Source organism: Equus przewalskii, chromosome 30 (assembly GCF_037783145.1).
Source record: "Equus przewalskii isolate Varuska chromosome 30, EquPr2, whole genome shotgun sequence".
In the NCBI taxonomy this organism is placed as follows: Eukaryota; Metazoa; Chordata; class Mammalia; order Perissodactyla; family Equidae; genus Equus; species Equus przewalskii.
Window position 1 is genome coordinate 5,411,924 of NC_091860.1, and position 16,713 is coordinate 5,428,636.

Consider the following 16,713-nt stretch of genomic DNA (forward strand, 5'->3'; position numbering starts at 1 on the left):
GCTTAGTCACTATCCAAGAAAAAAAGCTGGAAAGAATGTAAATATAGATACAAGTAATAACAATTTTCCACAAAGAAATGTCAACAGAGAATACCTTTTAAAAGTCATCCAAGTCATTAACAAAGATCTGAGCGCAAAAAAAATTGTAGTGAAATAGAAGGATTACTTAAGGAATTTCTGGGTGGAGCCCACTATTGGTTTAGGGCATAAGAGTTATTGTTTTTTCAGTAGCAGGGAAGGTCCATGTGGTAAGATCATTACAGAAGATATTGCTGGATTGTTTCTAGAAAACTGGATAGAGCTGTGTACCTAAGTAAGACAAAATTGAGATCAAATATTAAGCCAAAGATGTCAAAACATGCCGTTTAACCTTATAAACCTAGCTTGGAACCAAGGGAGAGTGACTAATCTTTTTAAAGAGGGACACTTAAGAAGAATCCATTTATTCATTAATTTGACAATTATTTATTGATCTGCTTCTGTGTGTCAGGCACAGTTCTAAGTTCTTAGGATACATCAAGGAACCAGATAGAGAAAAACCCCTCAGCAGAATTTATCTTCTAGTGGAAAGAGACAATTAATAAGCAACAAATACAGTAAATAAGCAAATTATATGTTAGAAGAGGAATAAATGCTATGGAAGGAGTGATTGGAGGTGCAGAGGAATCATGGTTTCCTCTTTTTAGAAAACAAAATTCCAGTGCTCTGTAACGTTCTCAGAAAAGTGCACACTACTATATTGAGGAGGATGTCAGTGCAGCTAGGCACGAAGGATGTGTCCAGTAAATGATTGTTTGTAAATTAAGTACTCTAATTCTTGTTTGGTTCAAAGCAGGTGTCATAGCGGTAGTAAGTTGTGGAGTTCTTATAAAAAATATATAGTTTTTTATGAATACTATAATAAACAAAATCTGTGATATCTCCCATTAACTGAATCCCTAACACCTGTTCCCTTTATTTACCTTACTTTTGTTTTTCATTTTGTTAAATACTATTTCACTACTGTTTTAAAACAAAATAACTGAACATATGTGCAGTTTTAGTCATAAAACATTTACATTCTTTCTGTCAGTGTTAGTGATGGTGTCATTGTTTATGTTTGTACGTTTAGGAAAAGAGGAATAATTTCTTTAACTACCGCAAATGAATATGTACAGCTCATCTGTTTGCACAGGGGCCTGAAGAATATAAAGGTATTTACTAACTTAGAGATAGGCTAGGGACCTTTGGCTTCATGTATCTTTTACTTAGCTCTTTATTCGACTATATTATCAGTGACACTGAAGTTCAAGACCACATAGATATTGGAACTTATGCCTCCTTTTCTTAAGCCTTGATAGATCATTAGGAATTAGGAAACTAATGTACTGTTGTTAAACTACAATACTAATAGTTCAAAGAGCTTTGGGCTCTTTACTGCTTAAAATTTCACTTGATCCTCATAAAAACGCAGTAATGTCAGGAAGAGTCTTTGGAAACTAAGGCTCAGAGAAGTTATTTTACCAAGGTCACTAACCTAGTAGGGGTAGGGGGTGGAGGGCACAGTGCTTGGGGCTGAGATGAATAATACACTCTTCTTAGAAAAGCAAACATCTAAATTGTTTAAGCGACTTGGTTTTGTTATGAAAACTGGAAAAATATTTAATAGAGCTTACCAAATCTAGATATTGTGTTGTCTAGGTAAGTGCTCGTCATTTAATGACTAAGCATCTTTCCTCTTGCTCCATGTTGCTGTTTCTGTGCCCCAGCCAGCAGCTCAGTTCACCTCATCTCACCCTTCCTTTTCATCTCAAGAGGGTAGGAACAGGACTGTTGTAATCTCCAATAAAGGAAGCAACCAACTATGAGTAAGAATTTTAGTTGGCTTATTTTTAATGTTACACTCAGGATATGAACTGTAGAATTTTTAAAAAATGAAGCTATCTCTTGTACAGTAATTCTTAATTCATGATTTCTTTAAGAATGAAAAAGATCTCAAACTGGATATTTTAAAAAATTAATATTTCACAGTTTTTTACTACTTTGTATGTAATTTATGGATCAAGCCAAAATTTTAGAATTCAAATTTTTGAAATATTCCAGTTTCAATACTCATATCATTACAGAAGTAGAATTGCTAAACCCTGGGTCATTTTAGTCTTTTACTGTATATTAATGAGTGTCTGGAACATTAACTGCTGTAGGCTTTGCCTCAGGTCTCTCTTTCCAACTTGGTCATTAACTAAGCTTGTAGAAGAATGACCTGTCACAGTTTGCTTTATAAAACAGTGACAATAAAAAAAATTTACTATCCTTGAAATCTAAAGTCTTTTTTCCTTGCTGTTCAAAAATCTTCTTAGAGGGATTTGTGTGTGGATGGATGTGTGCTCACTCCACTGAGCAATTGGTAAACAAGTTTAATTGCATATTGAATAATGGAATGAAATTTAACATTATCCAACAGGCGTGCCCTACCCCACTCCCAGGTGAAAAGCATTATATTATTGATGGCATGTATCTAAAGATTGAAATAACTCCCCAGGAGGAGACTTATAACCTCATCCAGATTTTCACAGATTTATTAGGATATTATTCCTTATTGCTCAGATGACTTACTACTTTTGCATTTTTGGATTTTCTTCTGGTTTTCTCCTTAACTGGCAATAAGGGAAAGTGAGCCCCTCTCCTTGTATACTGAATCCCACAGCCTCTCATCCTCTCAAGGACTGAAATTACCTCCTCTATTCTGCATCAGCATCCCCTTCAGTAATGCAATGTGCGATAATATTGTTAGGTCCGGTGGTTGGTTCTCAGTCCCCATATACCTTGTGATAGCAAGTCCTCACAGCTGATCCTCTGTCCTTCGTGAAATCCTCTGCACTTGGCCTGTAGGACACAATACTTGCCTGGTTTCCCCCATACTTTTCAAGCTACTCCTTTTCAGTTTGTCTTACTTGTTGGTCCTCCTGTCCCCCATCTCTAAATATTAAATGCCAGGGGTCAGTCCATGGATGTCTTTCCTTCTCTGTCTACATGCCTTTCCTAAGTGATCTTATCTGTTTTCTTGGTTTTCATTCCCATCTCTATGCCAGTGGCTCCCAAATAAATGTCTCCAGCCAAGACCTAATCCGTAAACTATGGGCTTATTTGGCGTCTCCATTTGGGTGGCCAATAGACATTGCAAACTTAAACTGCCCCAAACTGAGCTTCTGGTATCAATCCCTCTCCCCAGCCTGCTCCTGCAATCTCAGTCTCTTATTGCACACAGTAGCAGTTCCATCATTCTAAAGGCTCAGGCCAAAACCTTGGAGTTCATCTTGACTCCCCTTTTCCTTAAACTCTTTGTTCAATTTTTCAGAAAATTCGTATGTTCTACTTCCAAAATACATCCAGAATTTGACCACTTTTCATCAGTTCCCACGCCACCATCTGGGCCCAACCACCACTATCACTCACCTGGACTATTATAATCTCCCTCACTGAGTTTCTCTGTTTCTTCCTTTGTTGCCCTTCAACCTCTTCACATAGAGCAGCCAGAGTTATCCTGTTAAAACACAAGTCAGAGCATGTCATAGATGCAGTTAGGTTCTGATCTTTGCTGAAACCCTCCAGTGGCTTCCTCTCTCAAGTTAAGTTCAGAGTCCTTACAATAGCCTTCAAGGTCTGTGTGATCTGCCCACATCCAGCTCTCCGACCTTACCTCCTACAGTCCCCATTCTTCGTTCTACCATAGCGACCTCCTCAGTGTTCCTTGGATGTGCCAGGCATGTTCTTGCCTTAGAGCATGGGTTAGAACCACGGTCTCTCAGATTCTAAAGCCTATTCCTAAATCTACGTAATTAGTAGACTCTCCAGAATCCTAATCAGAATATTCTCATAGAAACATCGTACCTAAATCATAGTATAATTTTTAAATGCCCTTATTAAAAGGAATTCTAAATGTGTACTTCATTTTGCTGGGCTATTTCCTAAAATTTGATATAAACAGTTATGGGACTAAAAAGAAAAAGATCTAACAGAGTTCTGTGATGTATATGCAGACTGTCTAATGAACGTGAAAGCATCTAAATGCTGTTGATAAGTGTTTGTTTAGTGTCTATTAAGTGCTAGTATCTACTATGACCCCTTGGGTGTCAAGCCCCATGTTGGGGGGGAGAGGGGGGACAGTGATGAATGAGAGAAACATACAGAGACAGAGAAGGAGAAAGAGACAGAGAAGGGTACAGAAGGAAACTGGATAAGGCCCAAGTTGTTTTGCTAAAGGGCCTATTGGGTGCCTTTGTCCAAAATGTAATAGGACATATGACTGTTAAATGAATCTGAGAATGCAAGAGTTATTCAACATTATAATACCATATTAACAGATTGGAGAAGAAAAATTATATCTCAGTAGATGCAGAAAAAGCGTTTGATAAAATTCAGCATTCATTTGTGGTTTTAAAAATAACTCTTAGGAAAAACTAGGAATAGAAATAAATTAATCTGATAAAGAGTACCTATAAAAAAAACCTTAAACATTGTGTTTATTGGTGAAATGATGAAAACCTTCTCACTAAGATCGGGGTGAGATAATGGTGCCCAGTGTCAGCATATTCAGTCAATGTTGTAATGAAAGTCCTAACCAGTGCAATAAAACAAGAAAAAGACTTGAAACCTATAAGAGTTGGAAAGTAAAAGAATAAAGTTAATTGTTCACAGGTGGTATAATTGGATCAAAGAAAATCCAAAAGAATCTTCAGGTAAATATTTAGAATTAGAGCATTGGCAAGAAGGCTGAGTACACAATCAGTATACAAAAATCAGTTGTATTTCTTCATAGCAGCAGCAAGTAAGACTTAGGAAAAGAAAAAAAACTTCAAAATACCATATAGAATAGTTTTAAAAAGCATCGAATGCCTAGGAATAAACTTAATAAAAGAAATACAACTCTACACAGAAAACCATAAAACACTATCAAAAGCAAAGAAGACCTTAATAAATATGTATGCATTGGAAAACTTGGTATTGTAAAGATGTTAGTTCTCCCTAAAGTCAATGAACTTAATGTAATGAATATATTCAAACAAACCAAATAAAAATTGTAGCAGGTTTTTATGAAAACTGACAAGCTGATTCTAAAATTTATATGGAAATGCAAAGGGCCAAGAATAGGAAAGAGTCTTAAGAAAAAGAAGTATGGAGGTATTCATCTATCAAATATCATGATTTATTGTAAAACAAAGTAATTAAGAGTGTGAATTGGCAAAAGGATTAAGAAAAAGACCAATAGATCAGGTAAGAGATTTTAAAACTGATTCATATACGTGTACAAACTCTTGATTTATGACAGGTAGCATTCTTTCAATAAATGGTATTGAGTCAATTGGCTATCCATATGGTAAAAGATGAAACTAGACCCTTACTTCATATCATACACAAAAATCCATCACAAGCAGACTGTAGATACAAATATGAAATGTTAAACATTAAACCTTCCAGAAAATCAGGATGATTTTCAGGGCATTAGAATAGGCAAAGATTTCTTAAACAGAAAACAAAAATCACTATCTAAAAAGAAAATGATTATTGAAACATCACATTAAATAGACTATATTAAAATTAGGAACTTCTATGACTCAAAGATCATTAAGAAAGTAAAAATTAAAGCCACAGATTAAAAGACAATATTTGCAACCTGTATTACCAAAAAAGAGCTCACATCCAGAATATGTGAAGAATTCTCACAGATCAATAAGAAAAAGATAACCAAAAGACAAGTGGGCAGGAGACTGGAACAGACTCTTGACAAAAGAGAATATCTAAATGGCCAATAGAGATACGAAAAGGTAACATCGTTAATCTGCAAGGGAATAGAGATTAAAATCACAAAGAAATATCACTTCAAACTCAGCAGAGTGGCTGAGAGAGAGAAGCCTGACAGTAGTACGCACGGAGTTTATGGAGCAGTGGGGAGTCCTTATTGCTGGTAGGAATGTAAATTGGTACTGGTAATTTAGAAAACTGTTTTGTATTATTTCCTAAAACTGACCAGATTCAGACCTTATGACCCAGTAATTCCACTCCTTGATGGAAATGCATACATGTGTGCACATGCACCAAAATACATGTGCAAGAATTGTGCATAGACATTAAAAAACGTTGTAAAATGTCCGTTCAAGCAATGAAGATGAACTAACCATTGTTATCCCATTTATATAAATTTCAAAAGTAGGTGAAACTAATCTATAGTGATGAAAATCAGAATATTGATTATCTTTCAGGAGGAGGGAGGACTTAGAAATGGAGAGGGACCAAGAGGGGGTTTTTGGGGTACTAGTAATGTTCTATTGCTTGGCCTGGGTGGTGGTTATAGAGGTGTTCACTTTGTGATAATTCGTTGAGCTTATATTTTCACTTTAATATTTATATATAATATATAAATATATTTCAACAGTGAAATACATTTCACTGTTGTACTTTAATAATTTTTATACGATTTTTTAAAATCTCCATTGCAGTATAGCAACTGTTACTTATTAGGTACTATTTTTACCTATTTCGTCAATTGATTTATTTCTGTTACAGTATCCTACAGTTGTTGGGCAAGGCATTATGTGAACTAATAAATAGCACCTCAGGAAATCATGCTCTTGACCTAAAAAAATGACTGGATATTTTGAGTTAGCAAGCGTGTTGAACAAATAAAATTTTAAGAGGTACTTTTTCAAGTAAACACTTTCTCAAATAATTTTTAAATTTCAAATTAATATATTGTTCTGTGGCTCCAGATACTAGTCTGCGCCTGCATTTATCAATACATGTTAAATATATATAGTTTTTAAAAAATGAAATCTGATCATAACATATATTATTTTGTGACTTATTTTTATACCTAAAATGTATGTTTGAAGTTATTCTATTTATTTATTTTTATACAGTAAATGTCACAATGTATTCAAACTCACAAGACTGTAGAGTGGAAAGCAAATTCCTCTTTACCCTTTCCTTCCCCCATCTCTACTTCCCAGGATTAAGCATGTGAACAGATTGCTTTTTGTATCATTCCATACATTCTTAATGTGTATGCTAGTATGATGTTTTATTTGTTTTTTACAGAGTTTGACTTCAATTCCTCTGAAACTTTATTTTTTTATCAGTATTGTTTCAGCATATTTACATATTTGCATATCAGTGCATAAATATCTACATCATTCTTTTAAATCTAGATAATGCCTGTATCATTCTTTTTAATAATATTATCTTAATTATAATATTATAATAATTATGTATAATTATATATAATAATGATTATATATAATTAATCTTAATTATAATATTGTATAATATTCCAAGATAGGGAAGTTTTACAATTTATTTAGCCTTTCTCCTACTAATAGCTATTTAGATTATTTCCAGTTTTTTTATGATTACAAAAATTTTAAAACAAACTTGTATGTGTGCGTGTGTATCTTTAGGTATTTGAGAGGCTATATGTATAGGAATTGCTGGGTTAAGAGTCAAAATATTTTTTTATATTGAAAGTAACTTGAACCATACTTTACTTTTGTGAATAGTCATTAAGAATTGGATACTGCATCATATCAAGAAAACTAATTTTGTCGAGAATAAAAGTAAGGCACCAAAATGGGAATCAATGAGTCTTTTAAGGCAGGTAGAATATATTAAATGTTAGTAGTGTAGGGTTTTAGTAGAAAGGAAGACATATGGGAGATATTTGCTGCTGCCCCAAGCCCACAGCCCTAGGGCCTATTTAAATGTCAGGTAGAGAATGGACAAACAACTTAAACAAAACTACAACCAGTCTTCACAAACAGAAATTGCAATACAATGTAATTAAAGCACCAATTTATAATACTAATAGCCAAGTAAAATATTTCAGTTAGATTCCTTAAAATTAAAAAGTCTTCTTAGGACTAGGCCACATTTACTCTGAAAAGCCATCATCCTTGAGTCATGCTGTTCTAAGAATTGAGGATTTTTCCTAATGGAGTATTGTTGATCATTTAAGTCTGTACCTACTGCTGATAGTGATTCTCAGTTTAACACCAGGAATTGAAGACATCACAGCCTCTTAGAAATGAAGCAGTGGACACTGTGTGTATTAATGTGCTCTAAAAATAGTTGAATTTATAAAGGAACAAATACAGTTTCTTCTTTACAGCTGGAAAATTAGTACCTTGGTTCTTTGTTATTTATTTACACCAAGCATCAAAATAAGATCTTTCTTTGCCATAATACCACATTGTTAATAGTAAGAGGACAAGAGACATGGTGGAAATCTAAATACCTGAATGATTTCTAGCCTTTGTGGATAATCGTAGCTAATATTTGAGTGCTTATTATGTGTTTGGTGCACTTACAAGTGTCCAGTTTGTATTACTACCTGTCATAACAGCCCTGTTGGGTGGATGGTACAGTAAGCGTCATTTTACAGCTTGGGAATAGGAAATGTAGAAATGCTAATAAGCAAGGTAGCAGCTGGTAAGTAGTAGAGCCCATGTTCAAACCCAGATAATATGGCTACAGAGCCCCTACCCTTAACCATTTCACTAGGGCTGGAGCTTCACTTGGTTCTAAATTTGTGAAACCCAGGGTTCCACACCTTTTCTGTCTTCACCCCCTTTGGAGCACACAGTGTTGTTTGGTCATAAGATTTCCCCCTGCCATTGGGAAGAGGAGCTGGACAAGGGCAGATCTTTCTATGGTATGTATCATTTGTAAGAAGGCTGTCTTAACCTTGACTTGCCTTGTAATTTTTTGCTGAAAGCCAGGTATGATACACCTGGTAATAGGAACTGAGGCAGTCAGGCTTTTAGCGTGAGGTGTTATGTTAATCTGGCCAGGAGCTGAGCTATGTTTCATGTTTGCTGGAGCTGTGTCAGAGGCTTCAGTTTTCTCTGAAGTTTTCTGTTTTTGTGTGTGGTTTTTTGGTGGTTTTTTTTCCCTCCCAGTTGTCTTTATGTTTCCCTAAGAACTCCTTCCTAAATAGATTCTGTGTCTTGCTGCCCTCTCAGTTGTAAACCAGTGTTATTATCCTAGAGCCTTGTTGATGTGCTGGTAAGGTGGGGGGATGGGGGGGTGGGAGGGAGTGTTCTGTAATCTTATGATTAAATCTCTACCTCTTCTCATAGGAAACCATGCAGCTGTGTACTGTAGACAAGATGGTATCTGAAGGAGTTGACAACACTTTTCAGTCATGCACATAAAATGTGGTGGTGCCTGATAGGCTGGCAGGCCTGGCTATTCCCAGTGGGCACAGCAGTGCCCAGGGGATGTGGTGATAAGTAGTGGAGGGGGTACTTAGAGCAAAGAAAGGATTAAAACCATGAATGATGATAAGTTCTCCTCATTTACTCCCCCTTCTTGGTGAAAATTGACTAGATTTGTTAGTGAGCTCACATGAGACAGCCTTAGGGACTCGCAGAAACACCTGGGGCAGGTTTGTAGAGACCTAGCATATCGTACTAGCAAGTGGCAGAAAGATCCACTGAAATCTGAATTACCTTAGTTAGCTATAGGTAAATTTTTATTTTAGTATTAAAAACCATAACCTTTAAAATAAGAGCTATTAAATACTCTCTTATTTTTGTCTCTGTATTTTTGCTACCTTATTTGCCATTAATCCAGTTCTTTGATTTGATCACAAATCTACAAAGTTGTTTAATTATCTTGGTTCAGAGCTCAGATCTGCATAGGAGCCAGTGTAGAAGAGAGCCAAGGATACTCTACCAGATCTTGGAGTTTCAAATGCAAGCACAGGAAGTATCATCTTTCAAAGCTCTTAGCTCAGTGGGGAGTAGGAAGGGTTGAAGTTTTGTCATTTCTTTTCTGCCCCTTCCCTAAGCTCGGTCCCTCCTCAATATTCTGTGGTCTTGTTAAAGGCAATGGATATTCAAAATGTGATGTTGGTAAATAGTGTCTGCAACTATGCCTCCTTAGTTTCTCCTTTTTGAAAGTTTCTATCCTTTGTTCCAAAATAATTGTGCTTTTTCATGATAGTTAAGTTAGGAACTCAGTGGCTATGTGTGGTTGCCTCCCCAGCAACCATTATTACCAGAGTTCCCACACTGTACTGATGTGCCCTGGGGCACCAGAGAGATCTCACAGAGGGCATGTGAGATATTTTAAATTTTCGAGAGAGACACTGTAACATTTGTTGGATAGTACATTAAGTTGTTTGGACCTGACTGCTTAATTAAAGGAGTAAAAAGGACCTGTTGAATATTTCTTTTGACCTGGAGCCACCGTGAAATTCTTGAAGCCCTAAGGGCAGGTGAAGAGAGGAAGTTTGAGCACCTCTGCATTACGTACTTCTCAACAATTCTTATCTCTCTTTGGGGATCCACGTGGATCTGAGATATTGAATTCTCCCCCAAATTCAAGGCATGGAGTACATGATCAAGCTAAATTAATCAATGCAATCTACACTCTGGGCCTTGTTAAGAAGTGAACATGTTTCCCAAATCAGCCTAATCAGGATAAATCTCAGGTCTCTTGCTTGGAATACCTGAACAATTTCAATCTCAATCTCCCTCTATTTCTCTGTCCCTAGCTGAGAAAGCAGGTAGCCACTGAAGCTGTTGACAACCATCTTTTGAGCACAATGAGAGCCAGCCTTTGGATGAAGTTGACACTGTAGAAGGTAGAGTGGAGAGACTGAAAGAAACTGAATGCTTGGTAACATTCTTGAGCCACTGGATCAAGCGCTGCCTGAAGCCTGCTACTTCTTTTCCTTTATGTATATTCCTCTAAAAATTATTGTTTAAGTTTATATCAGTTGTCTTTTAATTGTGATTCCCAGTTCTTGTTATATTCTATTTATTAGTCAGGTATAGTATTACAAATATCTTTAATTTTTCTTGCCTTATTGAACTAACTAGAATCTCCAATACAGTGTTGAATAGAAATGATAGTATTGGACATCCTTGTCTCATTTTCAGTATCAGGGAGAGAGCTTTCAATAGTTCGCCATTACAGTTGCTGTAAATTTTGGGGTTTTTTGGTAAATACTCATTCATCAATTTAGTGAAATTCCCTTTTATTCCTTGTTGCCAAGAGTTTATATCATGAGTGAGTATTGAATTTTATCTGTTGGGGAAGCAGCCGTCACTGGACCTGCTGCCCCTCCTGGATTGCCCAATCAGCGCTCTAGGCCTGGAACATTCCCCTATCTGGAAGCTGGATTCCAAGCTGTCGCTTGGACCTAGATTCTTCTTTTTTATTAAAGAAACCTTTCCACTGTTCTGGGTACACAGTGAACTTCCTTGTGTGTCATATGGCACCTGGATAACCCCACCAATATCTCCGACCCCTCCCTGGGAAGGAAACGAGGTCTTCACCTACGCAAAGAGGGGTGCGTGCAGTTGATAGCCCTGTGTTGGCTATTAGGATGGACATACTGGCCATGGGAGGTCAGCACAAACTACAGACACTGATCTTGCTGAGTATAGTCTCCTTTCTGTGAGTAAAGCATTATTCCAAGCAGCGCCTGATGTGTCAAGTCCTCAGTGACTCCCAACCTGTAGATGGTGCAGTGGGCCAGAGTCTGTGGGCTCCTACCTCTGGTGATTGGCACTGTTAGGATCTTTCCTGTCCTCCACTCAGTGGGAATCTTTACTGGGGATTTGTAGCTGGATCTTCCTGTTCAACATTATCAGATGCTTTTTCTGAATCTATTGAAATTACAATATCATTTTGTTCTCCTTTTTCCTCTGTAGTGAGGTAAATTACATGAACTGATTTTTAAGTACTACCCTTGCATTCCTGTAATAAACTCCACTTAGAATGTATTATAATTTTTACATATAGCTGAATTTGACTTGCTATTATGTGGTTTAGGAGTTTTGCATCCACGTTTAACCTGTGTCCTTATATATAAAATGTATCTCTCATAATTGGAATAGAGTTGAATTGTCTTTGTTTTTACCTGCTCTGACAATCTTAGGCTTTTACTTAGAATACTTAGTCCATTTACATTTATTGTAACTACTGACGTTGTTGGGTTTAAATCTATCCTCTTCCTATTTTTTTCTATTTGACTTACCTTATTTATGATGTTCTTTCTCTCCCTTTCTTGCCTACTGTTGTATTAGTCAGTGTTTTATTATTTTGTTTCTGTATGTTAACTTGTTAGTCATTCTTTAGCTCTTCTTTAGTGACTATCCTAGAGATTGCAGTTTATATCCTTGATTTATTCCAAGCTAATATGAATTATTACTTTTAAAACTTCCCAGGTAATGCTAGTAACTTTTTAATTCTATTTCTCCTTCTCCTGCGTTTTTACTTGTTCTTATATGCATTTTAGTTCTTCATATAGTTTAAACTCTGTAAGACATTATCATCATCATCGTAATCATCACTATCATCATTTTGCACAGTCAGCGTTTAATTATATTTACTTAAAATGTTGACCCTTTCTCAAACTCTTCATGACTTACTGATATTTGGTGTTTTCATCTGTGATTATTTTCCTTCTCTTGGTCTACTGGAAACAAATTATCTCAATGTCAGTTTTTCGTTTTCTAAACAGCCTTTATATCACCACCACTTCTGAAGGACTTTGAGGGAGTGCAGTTCTAGTTTGGCAGTTAGGATCTTGCGGCACTCTTAGTTAAGCCATACTATTGTTTTGTCGTTTCCGTTATTTCTCTTCAGAAGTTATCAAGCAATCTTCGATCCTCTTAAGGTAAAAATTTTCTCTGGCTGCTTTGAAGGGTTTTTTCTTTTCTTTCCTTTCTTCCTTTCTTTCTTTTTTTTTAGCAGTTTTATTCTGGTGTGCTAGGAATATTTATATTTATCCTTTTTTGTATTTTTCCTTTTTGGGGTTTACAGAGCTTATTGATTTGTATTTTGATGTCTTTCATCTTTTGGAATAGTCATCTTTATCTCTTTGAATATTGCTTCAGTTTTAGTCTCTCTTCCTGCTCCTCCTGGGACTCCAATTACATGTTTTTTGGACCTTTTCACTGTGCGTCACATGTATTTCATATTCATATCTCCCCCTCATTTTTCACTCTGTTCTTTAGTATTGATGTTTCACATTGACCTGCTTTGAGCTAACTCTTCCTTTAGTCTCTTGTATATAATCTGTTGTTAAATCCATATGTTGAGTTTTTCATTTCAGTTATTGCTTTTTCAATATTTTAGTATATTTGTCCTTTTCTTCTGTTTCATTGAGCATGTTAATCATAATTATTTCGAAGTTCTTTTCTGCGAAGTCCAATCACCAAATCATATAGAAGTTTTTTTTATCTCTTGAGTTTTGGTTTTATAATTGTTTTCTTGGCTGCTAAGTAATTTTTGATTAATTCTAGACGTTATGTATTAAAAAATTACAGAGGCTCCAGATCATGTAATCTTTCTTCAGAGAGGATTCACCTTTTTCTCTGCTGGGCGGGTAGAGAGAAGACTGATCACCCTAAATCCAGTCAAGGACTAAGCTTTGTTCACAGGGGGTAAGGCTTCAATTACCTCTCCAGTGCATAGCTCTCCTGGGCTTTCAGATGGGGGCCTGCTGTGTTCACTGGAGCCTCTCCTTCTGTCTAGTCCTCCACTTTATTATTTTTTTTCTTTCCTCACTCAAAAACTCAGATCTTCTTTTTCTGGTCTTTTTGTCTTGGGTTCTTAGTTTCCCTTCTCATTCAGAATTCAAGAGCGATCCTGGGGAGAACCTACATGTGCCAGCTCTAGTGCTGTGTCTTCCCGTTATGACTTCGTTAAATTAACGTTTGCTAAGAGAAGCACGGGGTGCTGGATGGTGAGCCACAGTTCAACAAAGGACCGTAAGAGAAATTGGAATAGAGAAGTTTATTACTCACAGGACCTGGAGGAAGTACATGGCATACCTCGAGGAGCCACACGGAGAGGAGAGGTCAAGTAAAGGTGCAAGCAGAGAGAGAGGCAGGACCTGGGTACGTGCGTTTATTAGTGTCTGTGGGCAGAGTGCTTTGGGGTTCCCAGGCTAAGGCCAGATCGGTCAGTTCAAACCAAAAAGAGCAGGGTTTTGATAAGCTCTAAAAGGTGCACAAGGAAGAAGGCCCTAGGGGAAAGGGGAGACTGCTGATCACAGGGCTGTTGGGGAAGTCGTATCAGGAACTCACAGTTGCTTGTGACTCCAGGGGCCATTATCTAGGGTATGTGCTTGCTTGGGGGGCTAGTGTCAGTTTAAGGTCCCTGTGGGCCACGTGGCCAAACAAAAGGTGTGCTGAGGCAGCACTGCCATGGAGTAGCTAAGCCAAACTCTCAGCAGTCCCTCTCAGTCGAGTACCAGCCTGCAGATCTCTAATTTTGTTATCTCTAATGCTGCAAGACGACCCAAAACTCTGCTGGAGTTTCTCCCCAGTAGCCCTCTGTCCACACGTTCCCAGATTCTAGGATGCAGCATTGGCCAATTTTTCTAGAGAAAAAGCAGCTTCAGATTCTCAGCTCTTCTTCCCATGGTTGTCTCTTCTCCAGAATCTTCAGAAACTTGGCCTCACTTCTTCCTGGTTGCCTCACTAGGTCCTTGATGCATTAAATAGATGTTTTGTGCATCTCATTCTCTGTTTTTTTCTCAGTGAGAGCACTGGTGTGCTCTAAAGTACTCCCTCATATCCTAAAATGGAGGTTGATTTTTTCACATTAAACCATGTTTTGAAGGATCCAAGTTTTCTATGTGTTGTTGAGTGAGGTCAAGTAACACTATTACTTAAATATTAAGCACTTTACGTCCAATAAGTTATATGTAATTTGGAAGGAGTCTGTAAGTAATTCTGACTTAAAGGAAATATTATCTTTTTAATGTTAGTAATCTAAACAAGGCCTTTCAAAATATGTTTTTGAAATTACAAATAACATAAGAAAAGCTCTGTATGTTGCAGAAAGGAGGTGCTACAACATACAGAAACTGTGTTATTTCTTTTCTTCCATGCGATACCTCCTAGGATTAGGGACAGAGAAACATCTGACATTATCAGAAAGACATGGAATTCTGCTGACTCACAGAGACAGCCGCATTTCTAATGACCAGTATCAGAACAGCAGAGTGAGAATTTTCTGTCCTTAGAAAGGAAAAGCCAAGGAGATAAAATGCCTCTAAATGAAGACCATATTGGCTCTGAAGGATAAGCTACTGGGATATAGACACCAAGCTAGAGTTAAGAATGAGTAATGAAGGTTAGGATGAGCTGTTTTTAGTACATGCAAACAGCTAGAGAACTACATGAGAGGTTTCCCATTTGCTATGAAGGTTATCTTTCTAAGTGTAATAGAATCCTGTGCCTCATATCGTTCCTATTCTTAATATCCCCAAACATGTCTTTATGTTTAAACTCAGGGTAATATAAGGCTCTGGACTTGTTAGCAGAAAAGGAGGAATTTGAGGCTGGTAAGTCATCAACTTAACATCCAGCCAGTCAGTTCTAGCCCACTGGCTTCTGCAGACAGCCCCCATCACCGCTTCCCACTGCTTCTCCCAGTTACTGATCCTTCCTGAACATTTAGAAGCCTTTACAGCTTACTCTTCTGGCCTCGTCCTCCCCGCTGCCCTGTGGGGATGTACACTCTGGCTGCACAGACTGCTTGCAGTTCTGCAGATACGCCCTGTGTGTTGCATACCTCTCAGCCGCTGCTTATTGGGTCTGTCTCCCTGGAATGTACCCTCCCATTTTTCCCAGCCCCTGTGCTCTTCTGTTTCCACTCTTTCTGTCTGTGGTAACCTTACATATTTTTTAGTACTCTCTCCCATGCCTCTTTCTCTATTAAATATTTTTTCTATTCCCAGCCAGATGTGACCTGTTCTTCCTTTAAACTGTTATAACACTTTGCTTATGTCTCTCTCAGGACTTTTATTATGATCTTCCTTGAAGAAAAATTGTTTGTGTTCTTGTATTGTTACTCTTATTAGACAATCAGCCCTTTGAGGAATAGAGCTGTGACTTTTCTTTTAAATCTATAGTAGGGCCCACTAGAGTCTTACAAATACTAGTCAGTTAATAAATATTTGTCCAATTAAATATAGGTGACACATGGCCCTCAAAGGCAGTTCACAATATGGATGTTGCTTTCTTCTAGGCCAGCTGGAGCATATTTTTCTGACTCTTCACTTTTCTTTAAAGGCTCACCTGATTAGGTAAGACCCACCAGGACAATCTCTCTTTTGGTTACTCAAAGTCGACTTATTAGTAACTTAGTCGTGGTAGTGATATCCCATCATTTACAGATTCCACCTGTATTCAGGGGAGGGGCACGAACGAAGATAACACAGGCCATTTTAGAATTCTGCCTACCATATTCCCCTGCCCTTTTCTGTATCTTTTCTGTATATCTCACCCAAAAGGTTGTCAAAATGTGATCCCTGGACTGTTAGTATCGGTGTCACTTAGCACATGTTAGCAATGCATGTTCTCAGGTCCCATTCCAGACCTACTGTATCAGAGATGCTGGGGGCCCAGCAGTCTGTGTTTTAATGGGCCCTGCTGGAAATTCTGATGCACACTCAAGGTGGAGAACTGCTGCCTCACTGGTCTTTTATTTTAGTGCTGTGCCATGAGTAATTCCCTCTATTCTCCACTTTGGTTAAAAGCAAAACAAAAACTAGCCTAACCATGTTCCACTAGCTGTCTTAATCCTCAGCTGATGAGGAACTGAGAAGGAACATCGATTCCCAAAGTGACCGTGCCAGGAACTCTCCCATGCTGACTATGACTCCTTGGCTGTCCACCCTTTCATTTTCTTCTCCTTCATGTTGTCATTTGC

General features: G+C 37.4%; 1 protein-coding gene across 2 annotated transcripts in view; it reads right to left on the bottom strand.

Annotated features, from left to right (window-relative positions):
* Positions 1 to 953: 953 nt before the first annotated feature.
* Positions 954 to 16,713, bottom strand: part of LOC139080504 (uncharacterized) — a 78,087-nt gene continuing 62,327 nt past the window's right edge. The window contains exons 3-4 of one of the 2 annotated variants that reach the window (XR_011535055.1): positions 3,436 to 3,523; positions 2,536 to 2,865 (exon numbers count right to left, since the gene is read on the bottom strand). The gene's annotated coding sequence lies outside the window, so the exon portion shown is untranslated. Of the gene's footprint in view, positions 3,524 to 16,713 lie in introns of both variants that reach the window. The other variant, XR_011535054.1, reaches the window with a different exon arrangement.